This window comes from Geotrypetes seraphini, chromosome 2 (assembly GCF_902459505.1).
Source record: "Geotrypetes seraphini chromosome 2, aGeoSer1.1, whole genome shotgun sequence".
Taxonomy (NCBI): domain Eukaryota; kingdom Metazoa; phylum Chordata; class Amphibia; order Gymnophiona; family Dermophiidae; genus Geotrypetes; species Geotrypetes seraphini.
Window position 1 is genome coordinate 197,018,980 of NC_047085.1, and position 21,556 is coordinate 197,040,535.

A 21,556-nucleotide genomic window follows, 5' to 3' on the forward strand; every position below is an offset into this window, starting at 1 on the left:
ATGTGAGGATCGCGGTAGAACGGGATGTGATGAAATCTTAGCTGGGCAATAGGAGGAGTGTGGTTCTCTTGGGAGGGTATTAGAAGGTATGTATCGTTGGAGGGTGTAACCAATTGGTGTTGTGTGTATCTGTATGGGAGTGTGTATATGTGTTGTGGCATAGTGAATGATTGTCTCGGGAACATAAGAGGGGTAGGAGTCATGGGGTGTTTAAGTAGGTTGGTCTCTGTATGTCATGAGTGTGTAAGTGGAATGTGCATAAGTGTGTTGTAGGGTATATATTTCTCAGGAATATAGGTAGTGTGCATGTAAGTGGTGTGGAGGGCATAAGTGGTGTGTGTGTGATGTATATCTGTATGTGAGTTTGTGTGCAGCTATGTGTATGTGTGAGTTCATGTGATAGGGATGTTAATGAATTAGAAGGATGTGTATCTGTATATGGGGGTTGAAGAGACAGTGGGTGTATCAGAATAGATGTGTGTGGGGGCGGGGGGTAGAAGGGTGAGTGTTACGTGGGGGTTAATTCTATAAAGAGACACTTAGATTTAGACAGCAAAAACACATAAATGCCTTTAATCAAGTCATGTATGCACATAGTTTACACATATTCTGGCTTCATGCTTCTCCAAGTACCCACCAATGGCTGATGGAATGTCCTTTGCATGTTTTTTATTATTATTAGGATTTATTAACTGCCTTTTCATGGAGAGATTCACCCAAAGCAGTGTAGGTGGGGGTGCATATTTACATGTGTACATTATAAAATAGTATAGTGTACACACTTTCTTTAATCATCTAGGCCAGGGATCTCAAAGTCCCTCCTTGAGGGCTGCAATCCAGTTGGATTTTCAGGATTTCCCCAATGAATATGCATTGAAAGCAGTGCATGCAAATAGATCTCATACATATTCATTGGGGAAATCCTGAAAATCCGACTGGATTACGGCCCTCAAGGAGGGATTTTGAGACCCCTGATCTAGGCACAAGCATTTACATCAGCTGCAAAATATAGGCTCGAGTTAAACTTGTATTCTATAAAGAAAAATAGGTGCCTTACTTTTCCTTATGGAATAGACTCCAAATAGGCATGTTTTGGTGCAAAAAATAAGTGCTCCTTTATAGAATTAACCCTCTGCGTGAGGTAAAGCTGTGGGTATGCATGTGTGTAGTAGCTTTAAGGGACACATTTTCCATATTCTCTCCTCCTCTTGTTCTCATTCCTTCTCATTACACAAAGTGACACATGCATATGGATGGACAGGCACCATTATGTGATGTGAAATGCACCTAAAATGCAGTACCGGTATGTTATTTTTACCACTAAGGGCTAAATTTAAGAATCAGGTAAAATTCTTTAAGCATTTGCACAATTTCTCCCCCCCAGTGGAATTTTTCCTCTTCTAGAAGTTGCAAGAAATCAAATCCTTGAGCAAAAGATGTGAATTCTAAAACTGTGCCCAACAAACTGATGCTTCTTGGATTCTCTTTGTTTCAGGGAGAGTTAACGGGAGCCCATCCTATCGAATAATGAAATTTTAAAACCTTCACCTCTGAGTAAGGAAGATGATTGTAGAAATTTAACATATTACAGCATAAGAACATAAGAATAGCCTTGCTGGATCAGACCAATGGTCTATCAAGCCAAGTAGCCCGTCCTCAAGATGGCCAATTCAGGTCCCTAGTACCTGCCCAAAGCCCAAAGAGTAGCAACATTCCATGCTACAGATCCAGGGCAAGCAGTGGCTTCCCCCATGTCTTTCTCAATAACAGACTATGGATTTTTCCTCCAGGAAATTTCAAGTTTTATTAAAATTTGATAAAACACTAGTCATACATTCTAAGCGTTTAACAGTAAAAAAAATTAAAATGGGGAACAATTAACAAACTTATTAATGACAGGACAATACTTACATGAGAACAATTAAGGTTAAAAACAAGAAGGAAAAGAGAGGGATCATATCAGTGTTGAATATAAATAAAGCAGAATTTGGCATGGAAGGACCCTGAGATCATTTAGCAATCATAATCGTCTTTAAATAAGAAGCTTTTAAGACTGCCCTTAAATTTATCTAGATTTTTCTCAGACCTAAAATGTCCATATTGTAGGGGCTATTGTGGCGAATGATGTTGCCCTACGTGTACTAACAATTTTTAAGGATGGGACATAAAGAAGGTGCTGAGAGGCAGATCGTAAAGTTCTTGGAGGATCATGAGGAATAAGGAACTTATGAATAAAAGAAGGTTCCTTGGAGTCCATAGTTTTAAAACTAGCTATGCTATCCATTCTTACCACAACCTCTGGCAATGCATTCCAGAGCTTAACTATTCTCTGAGTGAAAAAATATTTCCTCCTATTGGTTTTAAAAGTATTTCCTTGTAACTTCATCAAGTGTCCCCTAGTCTTTGTAATTTTTGACGGTGTGAAAAATCGATCCACTTGTTCCCGTTCTACTCCACTCAGGATTTTGTAGACTTCAATCATATCTCCTCTCAGCCTTCTCTTTTCCAAGCTGAAGAGCCCTAACCTTTTTAGTCTTTCCTCATACGAGAGGAGTTCCAACCCCTTTATCATCTTGGTCACTCTTCTTTGAACCTTTTCTAGTGCTGCTATATCTTTCTTGAGATAAGGAGCCTAGAATTGAATGTAATACTCCAGATGAGGTCACACCATATAGCGGCATTATAATATTCTTAGTCTTATTAACCATCCCTTTTTAAATAATTCCTAGCATCCTGTTTGCTTTTTTGGCCACCACCACACAGTGGGCAGAAGGTTTCATTGCATTGTCTACGGTGATACCCAGATCCTTTCTTGGGTGCTAACTCCCAAGGTGGACCCTAACATCCGGTAATTGTGATTTGGGTTATTCTTCCCAATGTGCATCACTTTGCATTTGTCCACATTAAATTTCATCTGCACTTGGACGTCCAGTCTTCCAATTTCCTAAGGTCTGCCTGCAATTTTTCACAATCTGCATGACTTTTAACAACTTTGAACAGTTTTGTGTCACGTTTATAAATAAGTTAAATAGCAACGGTCCCAGTACAGACCCCTGCGGTACTACTCTCCTCCATTAAGAAAAATGACCATTTAACCCTACCCTCTGTTTTCTATCCGATAACCAATTTCTAATCCACCACTGAACTTTGCCACCTAACCCATGACTCTAATTTTCTCAGGAGCCTCTCATGAGGAACTGTTATCAAAAGCTTTCAGAAAATCTAGATACTACATCAACCAACTCATGTTTATTCACACCTTCAAAGAAGTCAAGTAAATTGGTGAAGCAAGATCTCCCTTGGCTGAACCTATGCTGACTCTCATTAAATCATGTTTGTCTATATGTTCCATAATTTTATTTTTTGTAATAGTTTCCACCATTTTGTTCGGCACTGAAGTCTGGCTTACTGGTCTGTAATTTCCCGGATCTCCCTTGGAACCCTTTTAAAAAATCGGCATAACTTTGGCCACCCTCCACTCTTCAGGTACTACAGATGATTTTAGCAACAGGTTACAGATCACTAACAGCAGGTCAGCAAGTTCATGTTTGAGTTCTTTTAGTACCCTGGGATGTATACCATCCAGTCCAGGTGATTCAGCACTTTTTAACTTGTCAATCTGGCGTAGTACATCTTCCAGATTCACCAAGATTTCTTTCAGTTCCTCTGCATCATCACCCTTAAAAACCATTTCCAGTTCAGGTAGATCTCTTACATCTTCTTCTGTAAAGATCGAAGCAAAGAATTCATTCAGTCTCTCCACTATGGCCTTATCCTCCCTGAGCGCTCCTTTTGCTCCTTGATCATCAAACGGTCCCACTGATTCCCTCACATTTGAATTAAAGTTAAATGCAATAAAATGTTGCAGACATTAAAATAAATTCATAGGGTGTTTTTTTTTTGGGGGTGTGAAGAAGTTACCAGTTTCTTCTTTTCCTTGAATCTTTTATTTTATTGTGACGCAGCAGCAAAGGCATAAAGTAAAGCAAGAGAACTGGCTTGGCCTGGTTTGGCAGGCCTGCTTTGAAGGGCTGCATCAAACTCTTATTTGCTTCAGTTGGCAGACCTCTGCTGCTATTCCATAAAGATCTGCCAACTGAAGCAACTAAGCAAGATATGGCCTGTGTGAACAAACCTGTTGTAAAATGAACCACAGAAATAAAAAGAAAGCTTCAGCCAAAATAAAGAAGGTTTAGAACCACGCCTGAGAGCAGGACTGGAGCAATAGCTGCAGGAAGATAATATCTCATTTCACTATAAAGGCTAAGATTCTATTTAAAGTTAATTGAAATTTGTTTCTGCTTCTGGTTGTAGCATCATAGACCACAGTTGGGCTTTAACTTTGATGCTTCGTTGCAAAAAAGAGCAACTATGGTCCATTTTGTATCTTTCAGCTCCTGAAAATTAACTCTATGAACATAGGTAAATGACTGATTTGCATGATTTCACAGCTCATTACCTAATTCACAACTGCAGAATATTGTGCATTGACCCCCCCCCAAATCTGTATACAGCGCCATACATTGCACACACAGCTGATTTGCACACACAACTAAATTGTGCGCCGTTAATTGGTAATAACATCTCATAATTGACGCTAATTGGCACTAATTAGATGTTATGCGCACAACTTGGCGCATTCTATAAAGGGTGTGTGTCAGTTCTAGTGCGTGAATCTCAAAATGGGGTGTGGCCAGGGGAGGAGCATGGGTGGATCATAGGCACAGGTATTTAAGCCTAGTTTTTCTTGGCCTAAATGGGTGTGTCTAAATATTAATGGCATGTACAGCCACTAAAGCATGATTCTGTATATGGCACATACCTTTTATAGAATCATGCTCAGCGCAGTTCTAGTCGGCATGGATTTTTTTTTGGCACTATATATATATACTATAGAATAGGACTCTAAATGTGCCAATATTGTGCATAATCATGTTAATGGCATAATATTGCACATTGGTAAACACAAATGCATTTCAGTACTTTGGCCATTTTAGAGGCAGTTCTACAACTGGGCATCCCCATTTAGGTACTCCAAGAATGGAACACAAGCACCTATAGAATCCTAGCACCTATAGAATCCTGGTATCAGCACACCTCTCATTTAGAGGCCCACACTTACCCAAGTCATAAAGCTGGCTTAAGTTCTGGCAATGGTGTAGTAAGGGAGGGCAGGGGGGCAGACCGCCTCGGCGCTGTCTTGGTAGGGGCGCCGGCACCTCTACACCCCCCCCATGCCATGCTGTGCCCTCCTTTTCCTCTTCCTGAACCTTATTAAATCTTCACCAGTGCGAGTAACTTCCCCATCCTGCTGTTCGCACCGGCCTGGCTCTCCTCTGAAATCGCTTTCGTGTCGCAGGGCCAGGAAGTGACATCACGGAAAGCCAACGCCGGTATGAGCAGCAGGCCAGAGAAGCTGTTCATGCTGTTGAAAATTTAAAGAGGTATGGGGAGAAGGAAGGGCACGAGTGTGGCGTGGGAGGGTGGGGAAGAGGCGTGGGGGTGCCTCCGTCCCAGATGCTTCCTAACTTTGCTCCGCCACTGAATGCTAGTACCTAAATGTGACAAGGATGCACATAATTTACAATATTCTGTAAATTATTTGTGTAAGTGGGAGCGCCACCCATTCTCCACCCTTATATACATTCCCCTGAATTCTGTATATGGCACCTAGATTTCTATGCCCAAATTTGTGCACACACCTAAAATGTTCAAGCACATTAATGGAATAATGAGCTCTTATTTATTAATGATTGGGTGCTAACAACCGGTTGTTGAAGTTAATTGGCACTCATTAAAATTTGCGTGCGTTCTATTCTATAAGGCATGGTGCCTAACTCTACTAGTGTATAACTCAAAAGAAGGTGTGGCCAGTGGCATTCCAAAAAGTGTGTAGGTATGGGATATAGCGGTGTATCGCAAACTGTGTGCCTTCTGAGATTTCAGGTGTGCTGCGGCACGCCCGGGAAATGGAGAGGTGCTCGGCCGGCTGACTGCCTACAGGACGTGCCTCTCACAGTGAGAGGCACATCCTGTAGGCAATCAGCCGGCACCAACGCCCCTCCTTCTCTACGGCCCTCTTCCCTGCTGGCAGCCATCTGGAGGGCCTCTGTGCATGTGTGGACACTGTGATGATGTCACGTATGCGCATGACATCATCATGATAACCTCCGCGCACTTCCAGATGCCTCGAGCCAAGGCCACTACATTTGGTGTGCCACAGGTCGAGAAAGTTTCCAGGACACTGGAATATGGCCTCAGCGCGCCACATTGGATGTCAGCATTTACACCAGGTTTCAGCAGATATAAGTCTGGTGCCTAAAGTTAGACATGAGAATTTACACTATACACACTATTCTATAAAGGGTGCTGTGCTATTAAACATTTAATATACTGCTTGTCTATTAAACATTTAATTTATTGCTTATAGTAGATCAAAGCACCTAATTTTTTCAATGCCCATTTTTGAGTGCCATGTATAGAATTCCCTCTATAAATTAAGTGGGTATTACAGGATAGCACTTAGGTGCTCTGCTAGCACATATGTGGCTATGTACATACAAAAGTGTAAAAGATACTACCTAAACATTTACAAGCGCAAGGGGTGAATGAATTTGAGTGCCTAGATTACAGAATTGCCCTTCAAGTGGCCTTATAGTCCTTTATCCACACCCTCCTCTTTTCTCCCTTCTCATTCTGTGTCATACTAGTGCCTACCCCTGTACCTCTTAAAATCTTCGCCAGGGCGAGCAACTTCTCCAGCTTGATGTCACTTCCTGGCCCCGTGACCCAGAAGTGAATTCAGAGGGAGCCAGGCTGGTGCAAGCAGCAGGCTAGAGTAGTTGCTCATGCTGGTGAAGATTTTAAAGAGGCGCGGGGAAGGGAGGGTGCAAGTCTGGCATGGGGGGGCAGAGAGGTGCCAACACACCCACAAAGATGGCACCCAGGGTGGTCCGCGTCCCCCCCTCCACTTACTACGCCACTGCCTGGAGGGCTTACAGTCTATTTGTACCTGAGGCAATGAAGGTTTAAGCGACTTACCTAAAATCTCTCAAAATGGCAGTGGGATTAGAACCTTGCCTATACCGGTTCTCAGCCTGCTGCCCTAGTAGGCTATTCCTCCATATTCAGAAATATTTTTCAGTACTATAGCTTTATCTGAATTGATGTTATAAATGCTGAACTACAGCAATTTCAAAGAAATGCTAAATATACTGGGACTTTGCAGAAAACCATTGAGTCCCAGCAATAGTCCGTTGTCTGTTGTTCAACAACATTGCTTTTGTGGTAATTCACAGGATACCCTATGCAATGGATGTGTCCAGAGAAAATGTGTAAGTCTGTTTAATATAATAGGTTTCAGTGGATTGCTGAATTTCAGATAGGTTCAAATGTTAGATGTTCAATAAAAATGTTTATCCGCGTCAATATTTCATTAAGGAATTTACTTGAAATGGACTAACTTGATTCTGGTTTCCAGTCATGTTCTAGAGATCAAGTTTTCTTGGTCAGTACTGGAGGGCTATTACTTCCTAGTCTAGCTGTTAGTTTTACTTTGATGACAATGTAGATGAAAATTAAAAAAAATAAAAAATTGCCCAGAAGGGCAAAAGAATGAGATAGCCTTGTCTCCAGGCAGCTCCAGCTTTCCAACCAATGTATGGTTCAGGGGTGTACTGCAGGGTATCCCAAACATTGAGGATATGCTTAGCAGTCAGAGGTTAAGTCCTAGTGTTTGGGACATCCTGACACATTTCTACATAATAAAAACAAAATTCAGTTTTGTTTGATACTTGTCTTAACTTTAGTGCTTTGAATGCAATGTAAGTTAAAAGAAACAGTAACTTATAAACTGATACCCAACTTTTCTGTTTTTGCCTTCATTTTTATCCTCCTTTCTGGGCAAAGGGACATATGAATCCAGGTTGTGTATGTGTCTGCAATTATATATATTTTTTGTTTCATTCTATTCACACAAATTTTCAAGACTCTTGAGTGGTTATTTTTGGAGCCACACATGTGCACACACGTCTCAGAAAGTGGACTTCTTAGTTCTGGAACTTCTCTTTGAATGGACCCTAATGCTGGAGACACCAGTACTCCAAGCCATCAAAAGTAGCAAAAGCATTAAAAGTGGCAAGAAATCCCCAAACCACCCTAGAGATTGAAATAGCACAAACATTGGAATGAAGACCCCCCCCCCCCCAAGGGCCTGGAAGAGGGGCAAGCAGCACCAGTATTGTCACGGACAAAGCAGCAACCAGCATTAACAAAGACACCCTAAATTATCTGAATGTGTGGCAAAAAAGCTCTGACATTGGCAGGAAACCCCCCCCCCCTCCAAGGCAATGAGGAGGAAAGGTTTGGACATTGATGTTTTAGTGGGAGAAGGAATATCTCCAAAGATTTGGCCTTTAGAAATCAGTGGGCAGCTCAGCATTCTAGGTGGCATTAATACTCCAAGTATCCCAAAGTACTTGGGAATTATTAGCTTGGGAAATGTTATCTGGGAAGGCATTTGGTAACTGGGGGTTTGAAGGAGTGCTGCTCAGCAATAATTTCCCAAATGTAGCTTGGAGGAAGAAGACCCCAAGGAACCTTAGAAGGGATAAACAAGCAGCAAAAACACTAGAATGAAGACGTAAGGCATCAAAAAAAGGTGTAAAGTAGCTAGACAAGGAAGACATCTACATACAAAGACAGATCGTAGAGGATTTAAATTGATAGCACGGTTAGTTGGATCAGAATGGTAGATCGTTTTGCAATGTCAGAGAATAGAAAATAATCCAGCAGAAACTAGGAGCGTCTCTAATAATGTCAGCCTGAAGAATCTTAAAAACTTGTTCTCCATGTATAAGCCAAAGCCTATTCAAGATTGGTTCTAAAGTCACTACTATTGTCTTTAATGGCTTCCCTTTCAAAATTATTTCTGTGAAGTTTGTTAGGATTCAAGCCTCTGGCACTGTATAGTGAAGCCTGGAGACACAACTGAGCCAAAGATGCTTCTTAGTTGTAGTGTATGTTGAATAAACTCAGTTGAAAAAAAAAAAAAAAGAAATGCCCACCTTCCCTAGAAGAGCCCATTGGACCAGCAAGATGTGTGTGTGATCAGTGATCATATACAGCAGGGGTGCCCACACTTTTTGGGCTTGCGAGCTACTTTTAAAATGACCAAGTCAAAATGATCTACCAACAATAAAAAAATTTTAAAACCCCCACAAAGCACACTGAAAGGCAGAGAAAATGTTAATTATCATTCATATTCCGGGTTTTTTTCAAAGAGGTCAAGGCAGATGACTCTATGCAATGTCATCTCAATAACAACCATACAAAAATAGACAAATATAGCCCCTCCCTTTTTACTAAACCACATAGCAGTTTTTAGCGCAGGGAGTTCCGCTGAATGCCCCTGCGCTGCTCTCGACGCTCATAGGCTCCCTGCGCTAAAAACCGCTATTGTGGTTTAGTAAAAGGGAGTCATAGTGCAAAATATAGACAGCAGATATAAATTCTCAAAACATACACATTTTGATCACTAAATTGAAAATAAAATCATTTTTCCTACTTTTGTTTGATGATTTCATGAGTCTCTGGTTGCACTTTCTTCTTCTGACTTCTTCTCACTTCACTCTGGCTGCACTTCTTCTGACATCTTCTGATTTCAGCCCACTCCTTCTTTCAGCCTCCTATATGCTTTCTCTCTTCCATACCTCATTCTCTCCCCCAACTTTTTCTTTCTTTCTCCCTGCCTCCTATTCTTTCTTTCTCTCTCTCTCTCTCTCTCCATGCCCATTTTCTTTCTCCCTGCTTGCCCCCTTTGTTTCTTTCTCCCTGCCCTCCCCCAAGCCACTAGGTTTGCCGTCGCCACCGGGGAACAGGCCTCCAAGCCACCGCCCCCCAAGCTCTGCATGCAGAAGCCTTGCACTGACCAGCATTCTGCTCCCCTTCAATTCTGATGTCGGAGAGGAAATTCCGGGCCAGCCAGGCAGCGATTGGCTGGCCCAGAAATTCCTCTCCGATGTAAGAATTGATGTCGGGGAGAGCAATGCTGGTCAGCGTTAGGCTTCTGCAGGCCCAAATCTCTGGATCCCCAGGGCCGAGGAAAAGAAAAGAAAAAAAGCCAGTCTTCCATGAGAGCCGTTCCAGTCTCTTTTTAGCACGACACTCAACTTCCCATTTTCAGGTTCAAGACGTCAGAGCAGCAGCAGCAGCAGCAGCTCCGGCATTTTTGTGCAGAGCACCTCCTGCTCCCGACCGCCTTTCTCCAGTCTGGCTTGTCAATTCCGCCAGAGGCAGCCGGCGCTCAGCTCTCAAGGGTCGTGACTTCCCTAGACCTCCCTCCCGCCTTCTCCCGAAGGAAGTGATATCATCCCCCAGTCGGAAGACGGGTTCTGGCAGTCGGGCAGGAAGGGCGCAGCAAGAATGGGGAACCTTGGGGAGAGGAAGGCTGATCGGCCGGCCGATTGGAACGGCAACACGAGATCGACTGGCGTTGCCTTCCCGATCGACCGGTCGATCGCGATCGACGTGTTGGGCACCCCTGATATACAGTATAAGAAGAACCAGAGAGCTGCCCCTTTGGTGTAATATTCTCAATGGGCCTGCCCTATGTTTACTGCTACCCAGCTTAGAGAGTTTTACCCTTCGGTGTAATATTCTAAATGGGCCTGCCCTGTGTTTACTGCTACCCAGCTTAGAGAGTTTTACCCTACTGTGTTTGAATCTAATTCCCTTTCCATGCCTGCACTGCTCCACCCTACTCTGGACTTAACCTCTCGGCCTATTCTCCTGCCCAGGGGAGATCCTGATAACTTTTAACTTCTTCTGCAATGGTAACAGGAATATCAATACAAGCAAAAACCTGCAGATCCTCTACGGCTGTGTACTACTGTCTATTTTAATACTCAGAGAAGCCACTGTCTTGTACATGTGCACAACACATTCTTAAAATAATTTAGATAGGACCGGGCAGTGTTTCCTATCTCCTTGTGTGCCTTCGGATGTAATCGGGAGTTCCATGGAAAATTTCACCACTGCCTGATGCTAAGGTCCAGAGCAGAAACAAGAGACAAGCGCACAGGAGCTCTTTCCTGAGCACATGTGTACTCACGCACACCTCTCTCCATCCTAAATACAGCACGAGTTCCAGAGCTTGGGAATCAACAGGCAGCATACAGAGCACAGATTGCCAGCCCCTCCCCCCTCTTTATGCCACACCCAGACTGCACAGAGCACCTCCTCTGCTCCAGCTGCCTGCTGTATAGAGGTTAGTGTGCCACACAACTTATTATATAGAATCATTTCTAGCCTGCTGTATGAAGGCAATTAACATCAGAACACATGTCAGTAACATGACAGCCAATGCAACGTTTATGATGCCAAAAAAAACAATAATGATAATCCTTCCTGCTGCGCTGACCACTGAACAATACTTGAAGTCATTTGTTGTCAATTGCAATGCAATGCTCAAAACTGTCAGCTACAAGAAATTACAGTGCTAAAAGTCTAAGACAGGCAATTCCGGTCCTCAAGAGCCGGAGCCAGGTCAGGTTTTTAAGGTATCCACAATAAATATGAATGAGAGAGATTTGCATCTCAAGGAGGCAGTGCATGCAAATCCATCTCATACATATTCATTGTGGATATCCTGAAAACCATGGCCTGGCTCCGGCTCTCGAGGACCGGAATTGCCTACCCCTGGTCTAAGAGAACAGAAAGTGCCTTATGCTTCTTCCTATGGATAGTCTCCAGTACTTTAAAGTGCCCCATTCACAATACTAGTAACCAATGAGAAAATGAACGGAGAAGTATGATCAAAACAAAATGTTCCATTCGACAGATGAGCAGCTGCATTCTGTACCAGTCGCAGTGGCCAAATTGATTTGATAACCCGAAATAGAAGTAATGAATTTCAGTAATTGGAGCTTGCTCAATCCTTTCTTGGCTGTATCAGTGATCTAAAATCAGAAGGGAGTCAAATAATAATAATATCTTTATTCTTTTATATTGCCACGCCACATAGTTCTAGGTGGTTCACAACAAAGAGGACTGTACAGTCAGTGAAAAAATACAATTAACGTGGAAATGCATTCAGGAAAGGTCAAAATTATAACTTTACATTAAGATAGAATATCAATTTACAAATTTACCAAATAAATCAGACTCCACAACAGCCGTGGCTTAAAAAATATGCCCTAATAACTTCTTTAATATATGCATTCTTTTTTTTTTTATAAATATAGGTGTTCCTTGGGCCTGAAAAGACTGAGAAATACTATCCTAGGTGAATCTTCTACTGTGTGTTCCCCTGCAATTAACTTGGAGGCTCACTGCCCCAACCCCCAACCATTTGAAAATTAGATCATAATCAGCTTATAAAACTGCACAACTGAACAGAGATACCAACTTTTGTGTATATTTTCTTTCACTTAGTGGACAAAACACTCCAGTATAAATGAGAGGATGGAAGAGCAGCTGATCACACCAGGCAACAGCAGCTAGAATGACATTAACCATATAGCAGGGCACTGAATTAACAGAGTGGACTGGGCAGCAGCATGGCCTGGACCTTGCAAGGTAGCAGCAGAAGCACATAACAGTAGGGGAGGAGGTGGCTTTGCTAGCAGATTGACTCGCACCCACAAGCCGAATCAGTATGTGTGTGCCTTCTGTCCTGCCTGGCAAGAATGCTGTTGATGATGCTGTAGCAGCCACTCACTTCTTTGCATCCACAGAGTATGCCAGACTTTACTCATGGGGCGACTCACACTAACTGAATCAGTATATGTATGCCCTCTGCCTTGCCTAGTAAAAATGTTGTCACTGTGAAACTGTGGCACAGCCTCTTAGTTTACTAGTGGAGTGACTCATAACAACAACAACAAAAATACATATTACCTAGAATGGGTTTGTCCTCTGCTTCCTAGGCTGGTTCTGACTGCTAATTCCACTTGGCTCCTCCAAGCAGGGTTAGTATGGGGTTAGGTTGAAATCGGTATTTCTCCCTCCTGTGTCACCTGTGTGAGTCTTTGTCTCTAAGCAGGAAAGCTCAGAGACCAATCTATCCTCTTTTTATAAGGCTCATTAGCAGCAGAATTCTATTTTCTGTCCCAGGGTGAGGAATCATCTATTTGTAAAGATTATCCACAACCACCCAACAGTCTTGTTGAGGCCTAGATCCACTTCCCTCATAGGCCCCCTTTTGGGCTCCAAAAGGGCTTTTCTCCCTTCCAAACAATCTTAGTTTCAATATCTCTGCCCTATGTAAATTAGTATGCAAACTATATTTTTTAGTTTATGGACTGGCCACTACTCAGTCCTTTCTAACGTTCATGGAGTTCTGTCACCAGGGATTTGAGGGATAGCCACCTCCCACATAGCTTTCCCTGTCAAACTTTCCTGCTGGCAAGGGTCCCTGTTATTCACCCTAACTTTACAAAGGGGATAGGAGATTACTCTCAGACCCATATGGGAATTATTTTACCTATGATGGGATGTACATGCTATCACATACTTTCCCCTTTGATATGCCTGCCTAAGAAATAGTATCAGAGAGATTCTATTGTCCATTTCATTGCCAAACATCCTTTCTCTGTGACCAAATGCCATTATTCAGTCTCAGACAACTTACAACTGAAATACATAACAGGATGTTCTTTCTTCCCAATTCCTTAGCTTAGAACTGTGCTTAAACCTACTCCTTAGGCATCTGTCTATAAAATAAACCTCTGCCTGAAATCCACATTTCTTAGAACAGGTTCTTTACAAAGGGCTTCCTTAAGCTGAGTAAAAGCCTGGTCTGCCACTCTATCCCATCTTAACTTATTGGTTTGGGAGTTTCATAACAGTGCCATTAGGTTAGCTGCTAAGTCTGCAAGGTTAGGGATAGTACCCAATCATACACAAGAAATGTCACAACTGTTTCTTGGTTTGAGGGGGTTGCACATTTTGTATTGTCTTCACCTTTGAGGGCAGAAGTTTTACCCAGCCGCTGCCTACACTTCTTTCAGACCCAGGGCACATTTCTTTGGGTTGGCAGTAATCCTGACCTGCCTAAGGGATTTACACACTGCCACTGTTGCAGATGTTTGTCCTAGCTACTAGAAAAAATTACTACATCATCTAAGTAAGCTCGGGCATACGCCTGATGGAGTCTAAGCACTTGATTCATAACCCTCTGAAATGTGGCTGATATAGGCCTTGATGGGTGATGAAAGAAGTATTTTCCTTACATTTTTCCTCTAAGGGGATATGCTAGTATCCTTTTGTCCTGTTTTGACCTCTTGACCTGAGCATCTCCAGAAATATCTCCTTGATGTCACAGGTGGCAATTCAAGGATCCTCAGTTCCTTGCTGGAGGCATTCAGATACTTTTGGCACCTTTACTGCATCCTCTGCAGCACAGGGTTATGATGCAATATGAGTTCAAGTTGCATCAATCAAGTGAGCTACAAGTTCTTACTAAGGAGTAAATGTAGGCTAGAGTTCACTTCTGCTTCTTGCATAGTCTTCGAATTATGCAGGAGCTCTACTTATGAAGCTCTGTGTAAAATCTATAGGCAGGGGTTTATCCCTTACAACCCAGACCTCAGATCTCACCTCTCCTCTGCAGCTTGGGCAGGTAGTGGCTTAGCTTTCAGGCTAGCTAAGCCACTTCAAATTTGCTTGCCTCTGCTTCAAAACCCTAACAGGCTCGTCTCCAATCTACCTATCAGATCACTTTGTCCGTCCTGGCCCCACCTGCACACGTAACACCCACTTGTTTGCCTTCCCGTCCCTAAAGTGCTGCATCTACAAGAGATTCCTTGACAGATCCCTGGCGTTCCAGGAATGCAAATGGAACAAATGTCTATCCACTCTCATCTCTAATTCTCCCTCCTGCCAAACTTTCAGGAAGTCAATCAAAACTTATCTCTTTGACAAATATCTCTGACTCCCGCCCTCCTTGTAACTCTACTTTTAACTATGCCTTGTACCTCCCACTTTCCTGCACCTCCCACCTACCTGCCTCCTCCCTACCTGCACCCGACTTCCTAAGCCACGCCGATTGACTTGTTTATAACCTCTCTATCTCCTTCTTGCCTGCTCCCGACTTGCTAAGTTATATTGATTGATTGACTTATTTCTAAATTTCGCTGTAGATGTACAGTCTCTTGTCATGTAAACCGCTCTGAACTATTCTGGTACTGCGGTATACAAAAATAAAGTTATTACTATTATTATTATTATTCTCTTGCTGCAGTCTCCTGTAAGCTTTTCTGGGCTCTGAGGCACACTGTCCTCCCAAGAGCTATCCTCTTACTAAACAAAACTAAACCTTAAGTTTATATACTGCACATCCTCTCCATAATTATAGAGCTCGGCACAGTTTACAAGAGCTTAATATAGGAATGAATAACATAATGGGTTTGGGGGTTGAGAACAGGGGAGAGCAGAGCATTACATTTTTGTGAAAAGCCTAGTTTTCAGGTGCTTACGGAATAGTTGGAAGGAGCCCTGATTCCGTAGTGGGGCAGTAAGATTATTCCAAAGCCCTGTGATTCTGAAGAAGATGGATTTTCCCAATTTTCCTGCAGAGAGGTCATTCCTTGGTAGCCTTCTCCTTTGCTGGACCCCTGGTGCCAATAGCACCCTCAAAAACATCATACATATCAGCCCTCATCAGGGCTCTGCAGCTACTACTAACAGGGTCCCAACTAGAGGGCTGCCTCTGTTCTTCCTGGCCTTGGACACAGACAGTACCCCCACAGGCTTTTTTCTTCTATCCTGAGCTGCTCCCAAAGGCTGCTTGCCTTGAGCAGTTTCCCAATGGCTGTTTCTCTGCCTCCTTCTACTATGAGCAATTCTCCCAAGGGCTGAATCTCTACCTTCTTCCCTGAGTGACACTCCCAAGGGCTGATCTTTTGCTCTGAGCTGCTTCTCAAGGTTGCTTTGAGCCAGGTTCCCAAGGCAACCTCTTCTTTTCTTCAAGAGTGCCTCTAAGGCACAGGTGTCAAAGTCGGTCCTCGAGGGCTGCAATCCAGCCAGGTTTTCAGGATTTCCCCAATGAATATACATGAGATCTATTAGAATACAATGAAAGCAGTGCATGCAAATAGATCTCGTGCATATTAATTGGGGAAATCCTGAAAACCCAACTGGATTGCGGCCCTCAAGGACTGACTTTGACACCCCTCCTAGGGGTATACACCTGTTGACAGACATACCAGCTCTTATAAGAGCCCTGTAGCCACCAGTAATAGGTTTCCCCTCTAGAGGGCTGTCTCCTAGCTCAGCCAGAACCATCTGAGATGACTCAGCATAAGCTGTATTGTTTACAAAATACAGATATAAAGCACAGTTACTTACCGTAACAGGTGTTATCCAGGGACAGCAGGCATATATTCTCACATGTGGGTGACGTCATCTACGGAGCCCCGATGCGGAAGCATTTTCAAGCAAACTTGATTGAAGATTTAAGTTTGCTCTGCTGCTCCACGCATGCGTGCCTTCCTGCTCCACTAGGGGGCGCATCCCCTCGTGGTCTCCAGTTCACTTAACTAGCAAAGAAGCCAACCTCGGGGAGATGGGCGGGTTGTGAGAATATATGCCTGCTGTCCCTGGATAACACCTGTTACGGTAAGTAACTGTGCTTTATCCCAGGACAAGCAGGCATGATATTCTCACATGTGGGTGACCTCCAAGCTAACTGAAAAGGGATGGAGGGAAGTTGGCAATTTAAGCAAATAGATTTCGCAAAACCGATTGGCCGAACCAGCCATCGCTCCTGGACAGTGAGTCCGGACAGTAGTGGGAGGTGAAAGTATGAACCGAAGACCACGTGGCGGCCTTGCAGATTTCCTCAATAGGTGTGGACCTGAGGAACGCTACGGAGGCTGCCATCGCTCGGACCTTGTGTCCCGTTACTCGACCATGCAATGTGAGACCAGCCTGAGCGTAGCAGAAGGAGATGCAATCGGCCAACCAGTTGGACAAGGTGCGCTTGGAGACTGGGTGGCCTAACCGGTTTGGGTCGAAGGACAAAAACAATTGTGGGACTTTCCGGTGTGACTGAGTGCGTTGGAGGTAGAAGGCCAACGCTCTCTTACAGTCAAGAGTATGGAGCGCCACCTCTCTGGGGTGAGAGTGGGGCTTGGGAAAAAATACAGGCAAGACAATGGACTGATTGAGGTGAAAATCAGACACTACTTTAGGCAAGAACTTTGGATGGGTGCGGAGTACCACCTTGTCGTGATGGAATACCGTGAAGGGTGGGTCCGCTACCAGAGCTCACTAACCCGTCAGGCGGAAGTGAGCGCGAGCAGGAAAATTACCTTCCAAGTGAGGAATTTTGGATGGCATTTGTCTAGGGGCTCAAATGGAGGTTTCATTAGTTGAGCCAGAACCACGTTAAGGTCCCAAACCACCGGAGGGGGTTTGAGAGGAGGGTGGACATTCAGAAGACCCTTCATGAAGCGAGAGACTAAGGGATGGAGCGAGAGGGCTTTCCCTTCCAGGGGCTGATGAAAGGCCGCAATCGCACTGAGGTGTACATACTGATTGAGACACGGGGAGAGCAGTCAGGGGGAAAGAAACCAAGCATTCAGATGAAGAGATTGAAGATTGGGATGTAACAGCGAACCCTGACCTTGTGACAGTAGAGAGGGAAACAGAGGCAGAGGCAGTGGATCTCTGACACTGAGTTGAAGTAGAAGGGAAAACCAAGGCTGGCGTGGCCAGCGAGGAGCAATCAGGATCAGGGTGGCTTGTACTGTTTTCAGGTGGACAAGCGTCCGCAGGATCAGAGGAAACGGCGGAAACGCGTACAGGAACCTTCCCTCCCAGTCTAGGAGGAAGGCGTCGGCCTCGAGCCGGTCCGGGGAGTACATCCGGGAGCAGAAGAGAGGCAGTTTGTGATTGTGGGGGGATGCAAACAGATCTATTTGAGGTGTCCCCCACTGTTTGAACACCTGTCGTAGGGTTTGAGAGTGCAGTGACCACTCGTGTGGCTGGAGGAGGCGGCTGAGTCTGTCCGCCAGGCAGTTTTGTTCTCCTTGTATGTACACCGCTCGAAGGAAGATGTTGTTGGAGATTGCCCATTTCCAGAGGTGCAGGGCTTCCCGACAGAGGGACCAAGACCCTGTTCCTCCTTGTTTGTTTACATAGTACATTGCAACCTGGTTGTCGGTTCGGATGAGGACAACCCGGTCGTGGAGCAGATGTTGAAAGGCTACAGCTGCGAGATAGATGGCCCGGAGCTCTAGCACGTTGATGTGACAGCGGCGGTCTTCCGCTGACCACATCCCCTGCGTGCGTAAGCCGTCCAGATGGGCTCCCCAAGCGTACTCTGACGAGTCCGTGGTGAGTACCTTGCTGTGATGAGGGGCGAGGAAGAGTAAACCTTTGTAAAGATTTGAAGAGTCGGCCCACCAGCGGAGCGATCTCTGCAAGGAAGGAGTCACTGTCACGGGGCGGTCGATCGGGTCCCGGTCTTGACGCCATTGAGAGGCCAGGGTCCATTGAGGGATTCTCAGATGGAGGCGGGCGAAGGGTGTGACATGGACGGTGGAGGCCATATGGCCTAGGAGAGTCATCATCTGTTGAGCTGATACCGAGGTCAGCAGAGAGATCCTTCGACTCAGACTTACTAACGCCTCTAGGCGCAGAGGGGGGAGGAAGGCACGGAGGCGAACCGTATCCAGCGTGGCCCCGATGAACTGTAGGGCATGCGAGGGGCGTAGTTGGGATTTTGGGAAGTTTATTTCGAACCCCAGACTTTGTAGGTAGGTAATAGTCTGTTAGGTCGCCGAGATAACCCCTTCCCTGGACGGGGCTTTGATCAGCCAGTCGTCCAGGTAGGGGAATACCTGGAGGCCCTGGGAACGTAAGGTTGCTGCGACCACCACGAGGCACTTGGTGAAGACCCGAGGTGATGATGCTAGGCCGAAGGGGAGGAATCGGTATTGTAGGTGCCAGTCCCCCACCTGAAAACGCAAGAACTTGCGGTGAGCGGGGTGTACTGGGACATGTGTGTACGCCTCCTTCAGATCGAGGGAGCAGAGCCAGTCGCCTTCGTCAATCAGGGGGTAGAGGGTCGGTAGGGAAAGCATCCGAAATTTTTCCCGTACTAGGAATTTGTTGAGGCGTCTCAAGTCTAGTATTGGGCGTAGGTCTCCCGTTTTTTTCGGTACCAGGAAGTAACGGGAATAGAAGCCCTTCCCCTGTTGGTCGGGGGGAACCTCCTCCACTGCCCTGAGGCGAAGCAGGTCTCGAGCCTCAGATAGGAGCAGGGGTAGCTGTGTCCGGTTGGGTGGGCAATTCCTTGGGGGGTTGTCTGGAGGAATGGCCCGAAAGTTGAGAAAGTATCCTGATGAGATCACGCCAAGGACCCATGCGTCCGACGTGACTTGTTCCCAGCGAGGGTAAAAGGCTTTGAGGCGACCCCCGATGGGAAGGAGGCCTGGGACTATGGCGGAGGGGGCCCGCCCCCTTTCGCGTATCCCGTCAAAAGGACGGGGATGGTTTGGTAGTCGCGGGCGGTTGGGACTTGGGCATGGCCCGGTGGTGGGCTTGCGGACGCCTGGGTGGAGGCCGCGAGAAGGCAGGAGTGGATTTTTGTGAGTAGCGGCGCAGAGGGGCCCTATACGGCCTGGACGCGGGCGGTTTGGGCTTTTGTCGGACGAGGGAGGCAAACGAGCGTTCGTGTTCGGAGAGGCGTTTTGTAGCCGCCTCGATAGTGTCATCGAACAGTTCTTTTCCCACGCAGGGGAGGTTAGCCAACCGGTCCTGTAAGTTGGGGTCCATGTCGACCAGGCGTAGCCAAGCTAGTTGGCGCATGGCGATAGCAAAAGCTGCCTCTCTGGAGGAGAGTTCGAAGCCATCGTAGGCCGCGTGGAATAAATGGAGGCGTAGGTTGGAGAGGGATTCCAAAAGTAGGCTAAAGGCTCCTTGGCGGGAGGCTGGTAGGTCAGTCTCAAAGGCTCTCAGTAGTCCAATGAGGTGTTTGAGGTAGGATGTGAAGGTGAAAGTATAGCTTTGCACCCTAGAGGCCATCATTGCATTTTGATATAGTCTCCTGCCGAACTTGTCTAGGTTTCGGCCTTCTCGGCCTGGGGGGACCGCCGCTGAGACCCGGGATGGGTGAGCCTTTTTTAAGGAGGATTCTATTAACAGCGACTGGTGGGAGAGCTGTGGTTGTTCAAATCCCGGAAAGGGTACTGTACGGTACTTGGCCTCCATTTTGGAGGGCACGGCTGTGACCATATAGGGGGTCTCCAGGTTCCTGAAGAGAGCCTGTTGGAGTATCGGGTTAGGCGGTAAGCGAAGGGACTCTCTGGGTAGTGATGGCATATCCAGTTCCGCTAGGTACTCTTTAGAGTATCTGGAGTCGGAATGGAGGTCTAAATTCAAAGCGTGGCCCATGTCCTGGACAAAGCGTGAGAAGGATGGTCGGGATGTTCCCGAGGTCCCGTGGGGGGTCGGTGAACGAGACCTCCGTCGGGTGGAGAAGGAAGGGGAGGCTTCTCTCGAGTAGTGAGGTTCCTGATCCGATCCAAGCTCCGAGACCGGGGAAGTACTGTGAAAGTGTTCCGGGGTCGTGGATCTCCGACGTCTCGAGGAGCCCCTCGGAGACGATGCCGGGGTTCGGGGTATCGATCGATGTCGAATCGGTGACCTCGACCCGGACTCCCTTGGTGAAAGCCCGAAACCTCGGATCGGAGCCCCGGTCCGAGGGGGAGTTCGGAGGATGCGTGGGTTGGAGAGTGATAACTCTGCCACCTTCAGCGGTCCCGTACGAGGTGTAGGTGAACGGCCTCGTAGAGTGGGGGAACCTCGGGCCTTCTTAGAGGTACGGCGGTTCGAGGTTTCTGTTGGTTTTGCCCGACGTTTTGCCCTGTGGCGGTCTGTGGAGGGAGAGCGCCTCGGGTGCCTCGGCGAGGAGTCCGAGGAGAATGAGATGCGGCGAAGTTTGCACACTTTTCCCCGAGGTGGCTCAACGCGAGGCTCAGGCTGGTCTGGCACATGCGGGGTCGAGGTCGAGGCAGAGGCCGGTTGTAGGTGGGCCATTGCAGCGGACAGCTCCGACGAGATCATTGCTCGGAGTAAGTCCTGGAAGACGAGCACGGACAGCATCGAAGGCATGTCCCCTGCCTCGGTGCACTCCACCGGGGGCGACCTCGTATCAGAGTATTCCCGTGTGGTGGAGGCACGGCCCGAAGGCTTGGAGGGCTTCGTCGGGGCTGTAAGCATGGGACTTCCGCCATGCGTCGCCGGTGTCCCCGAGGTTGGTTTCTTCGCTGGTACAGAACCTGAAGAGGGAAGAGGGGATTTACCCGGAGCCGAGGCTTTCTGTTGTCCCGAGGACTTCGGAGTCGAGTCTCAAGGCGATGCCGAGGTATTCGGGGCCGAGGTCAAGGCCGGGGCCGACCTCGAGGCCGAGGTAGAAGGTTGGTCTGGGGCGAAAAGATCCGCCATGCGGGCTTTCCTTCGATGGAGGGCCCGGTTCTGGAAAGTAGCGCACTGGGGACAGGAGTCGGTTGGATGAGCGGCCCCAAGGCAGAGGATGCACCGGCGATGC